The sequence below is a fragment of the Pinus tabuliformis genome, chromosome 8 (assembly GCF_031772625.1).
Source record: "Pinus tabuliformis cultivar Carrire ecotype Pingquan chromosome 8, CPIR1, whole genome shotgun sequence".
Classification (NCBI taxonomy): domain Eukaryota; kingdom Viridiplantae; phylum Streptophyta; class Pinopsida; order Pinales; family Pinaceae; genus Pinus; species Pinus tabuliformis.
In genome coordinates this window covers 544,028,516-544,033,419 of record NC_142294.1, presented here as the reverse complement: position 1 = coordinate 544,033,419, position 4,904 = coordinate 544,028,516, and positions in this window count along the sequence as shown.

Here is a 4,904-nt window from a genome sequence, read left to right as displayed (position 1 = left end):
ATGGAGAAGCCCTTTGCACCTACCTTTAGGTCTATGTGCCCCTTGGGCTTCCATCTCTATTGAATCCATTTGGCTAGATCTTTCTCAGATGGCCAGGTCCTCACAAACTTACAAATTAAAGCATGATCTTTCATATATCCTCTGTATTCTTCAAGTTTGTTGTTTGGGATTACAAACCTGGGTTTTTTCATCGCTCTGGGTAGGCATCTGTTACCCAACCCTGCTTGCCACTGAGCCCCCATGACCGGCATGTCCTTGTTCCATTTCCCCGAGCCTCCATTTGCTCCATTCCTGCTTGTCTCACCTTCTTGCTACGTTTTTATAGGAGGGGATCTCTCCCCTCCCACCCGTGTCTGCCATTTTCCTGTCAGCCCCATCTGGGTTCTGTCCACCGTTCTCCACTGGTCTCAACACTCTCTCCTGTCTTGATCTGGTGCATATGGCTACAGGCTACCCCTGCACCCTGTTTAAGGTTCAGGTCTACCTGAGGTGAACCGTTCTGGAGCCCTAACCCTAATCGTTTACCTACATTGCTTTTCGTTGCTCCCGCTCTCCACACACCTAAATAAGAGGCGATCAATTTTAATATTAATTATTATTATTAATAAAATTAAATAATATTATCATGGTCAATAACTATAGTCATATTGTGATGAAGATTGTCTTTCGACCTAATGTCACATTATGATAATTATGGTCATTCGTGGTCAAACATGGTCCAATGTCGCATTGTGCCAAAGATTGTCTCAATATGAAAATTAAGCATGGTCAACCATGGTCTAACATCACATCATGACAAATATTGTCTCAATATGAAAATCAACCATTGTCAACCATGCTCCAACATCACATTATGGCAAATATTATCTGAATATGAAAATCAATCGTGGTCAACCATCGTCCAATGTTACATTATGACAAAGATTATGTCAATATGAAAATAAACCATGGTCAATGATGGTCAAACATGTTTATTTTAGAGTTTTTAATATCTATTCAAACATCACATTGTAACAAAGATTGTCTCAATATCATAATCAATCATAGTCAACCATGGTCAATTATGGTCAAATATGGTAAAATATTGTCAATCATTGTCAATCATCATCGATATGAAAATCAACCATGGTCAACCATGCTCAACCATAGGCCAACAACGCATAGTGACAAAGACTGTCTAAATATGAAAACCAAATATGGTCAATCATGGTCAGCCAGGGTTAACCATGGTTAATAACCATGGTCACATTTTGATGAAGATTGTCTCTTCCTCCAACATTACATTATGACAACCATGGCCTTCGATGGTCAACTATGGTCCAAAGTTGCATTTTGACAAATATTTTCTCAATATGAGAATCAATCATGGTCAATTGTGATCCAATGTTGCATTGTGAGAAATATTGTCTCAATATGAAAATAAATCTTGAATAACCATGGTCCAATGTCACATTGTGACAAATATTGTGTCAATATGAAAATCAACCATAGTCAATGACGGTCAACCATGTTCATTTTATGGTTTATATACCTTGGTTTTATAATATTAAACCATTGGGTTTATAATCCTTTGGGTTTTGAGTATTGATCCCTTGCATTTATTAGTCCCTTTAGTTTATAATATCAATAACTTGGGTTTATAATCATGGTCAACCATGGTCCAATGTCACATTGTGACAAATGTTATCTTGATATGAAAATCAATGATGTCCAACCATCATCAACCATTGTCATATATGGTCAACCATGGTCGAATGTCACATTATAACAAATATTTTCTCAATATGAAAATCAACCATGCTCATCCATCTTCAACCATAGTCAACCATGGTCAAGTGTCACATTGTGAAAAAGATTATCTCAAAGTGAAAATAAACCATGGTCAACCATAGTCTAATGTCACATTGTGACAAACATTGTCTCAATATCAAAACCAGTCATCGTCAAGCATGGTCAACCATTCTCAACCATGGTCCAACATCACATTGGGACAACAATTGTGTCAATATGAAAATCAACCATGGTCAATCATGGTAAATTATCATCAATACCCATGGTCCAATGTCACATTGTCACAACCATGGTCATCAATGGCCAGCCATGGTCAACCATGGTCAAACTCCGCATTGTGACAAAGATTTTCAATATGAAAATCAACCATAGTCAACCATTGTCAATTAAGGTCAATGATGGTTAACCATGGTCCAATGTCACTTTGTCACAAAGATTATCTCAATAAGAAAATCAATCATGGCCAAACGTGGTCCAACATTGTGACAAATATTGCCTCAAGATGAAAATCAACCATGCTTAACCATATTTGTTTTAGATTTATAACATTTATCTTAGGGTTTATATACGATGGTTTTCGAGTATTAATCCTTTGGGATTTTTAGGCTTTTAGTATTAACCCCTCGTTTTTATTAGTTCCTTTGGTTTATAATGTCAATCCCTTAGGTTATTAATGTAAGGGTTCATATTCCTAGGTTATAATATTATTGATAGAGTTTATAATATTAATCCTAAGATTTAACATATATCCCTTGAGTTTATAATCCATTAAGTTTATAATATAATTTCCATGGGTTTATAATATTAATCATAGGGTCATATTCCTAAGGTTTAATATTAAGCCTAGTGTTTACGATAATAATCTCTTATGTTTATTAATTTTATGGTTTATATTCCTAGGGTTTAATATTCATCCTAGGGTTTAATGTTATTCGCTTGGGTTTATAATCCCTTGGTTTTTTAATATTAATCCTTTGTGTTTATTAATCCCATTTGGTTTATAATATCAATATCCTAGGTTTATAATCATGGTCAACCATAATCAACCATGATTCAATGTCACATTGTGACAAAGATTGTCTCAATATGAAAATCAGCCATGTTCAACCATCGTGAACCATGGTCAACCATGGTATCTCATTGTAAACCATGCCCGAACATCATATTATAACAAAGATTTTCTGAATATGAAAATAAACCATGGTTAATGATCTTCAATCATAGTCAACCATGGTCAAATGTCAAATTTTGACAAATATTGTCTCAAAATTAAAGTCAACCATAGTTAATCATGGTCAACCATGTTCCAACATCACATTGTGACAAAGATTGTCTCAATTTCAAAATTAGCCATCGTCAACCATAGTCCAACATCTCATTGTGACAAAGATTGTCTCAATATGAAAATCAACAATGGTCAATCATGGTCAATGATCGTCAATAGCCATGGTCACATTGTGACAAAGATTGTGTCATGGTCCAATATCACATTGTCACAACCATGGTCATCCATGGCCAACCATGGTCAAACTTTGCATTATGGCAAATATTGTCAATATGCAAATTAACCATGGTCAACCATTGTCAATTGAGGTTAACCCTAGTTAACCATGGCCCAACATCACTTTGTGACAAATATTATCTCAATATAAAAATCAATCATGGCCAACCATGGTCCAACATTGTGAAAAATATTGTCTCAAGATGAAAATCAACCATAGTTAACTATATTTGTTTAAGGGTTTATAACATTTATCTTAGGGTTTATGTGCCATGGGTTAGGGTTATTTGGGGTTTTAGTGTTAACCTCTTATTTGTATTAGTTCCTTTGGTTTATAATATTAATACCTTCAGTTATTAATGTAAGGGTTCACATTCCTAGGTTACAATATTATTGATAGAGTTTATAATATTAATCGTATGATTAATATACATCCCTTGGGTTTATAATCCATTAGGTTCATAATATAATTCCCCTAGGCTTATAATATTAATCATTCCTAGGGTTTAATATTCCTAGTGTTAATCATAATATTAATCCTAAGGTCATATTCCTAGTGTTTATTAGTTTTATAGTTTATATTCCTAGGGTTTAATATTCATCCTAGGGTTCAATGTTATTCCCTTGTGTTTATAATCCCTTGGTTTTTTAATATTAATCCTTTGGGTTTATTAATCCCTTTTGCTTTATAATATCAATACCTTGGGTTTATAATTAGGGTCAACCATGATCCAATGTCACATTGTGACAAAGTTTGTCTTAGTATGAAAATCAACCATGTCCGACCATCACCAACCATGCTCAACCATGCTCATTCATTGTAAACAATTCTCCAACGTCACATTATAACAAAGATTTTCTGAATATGTAAATCAACCATGGTTAACCATCTTCAATCATAGGCAACCATGGTAAAATGTCACATTATGGCAAAGATTATCTCAAAATTAAAAACAACCATAGTTAATCATGGTCAACCATGGTCCAACGTCACATTGTGACAAATATTGTCTCAATATCAAAATTAGTCATTGTCAACCATAGTCCAACATGGCATTGTGAAAAGGATTGTCTCAATATGAAAATCAACAATGGTCAATCATGGTCAATGATAATCAATAGCCATGATCAAAGATTGTGTCATGGCCCAATGTCACATTGTCACAACCATGGTCATCTATGGCCAACCATGATCAACCATGGTCCAACATCGCATTGTGACAAAGATTGTTAATATGAAAATTGATGAGCCCCAAAAATGGGTAGCTTTATGGGCTCAATTTGCATATTATTCTCATTTAATCAACCATTCTCTATAGTTCAATGCATGCTTTTGAATTTATTGATGTTAATTGAGTGAATGGGAATAGTCACTTGACCACAAAGTCTAATACGTGCTTATTGCAGGTTTTTGGACATTTTTTGGACTAAGGTCAGGCATTTATGAGCAAATTGGTAGCCAAATACGAAGGAACAAGGCTGAGGATTTATAGGAGCGATGTCTCCTGCACTAAATGACCACTTCCTCGAGTTCTCCACCATCAGCTCAAAGTTCAACAGCCCACCAAAGATGATTTCAAGGGGCAGCCAAGCAAGTCTAGTGAAGTGGCTC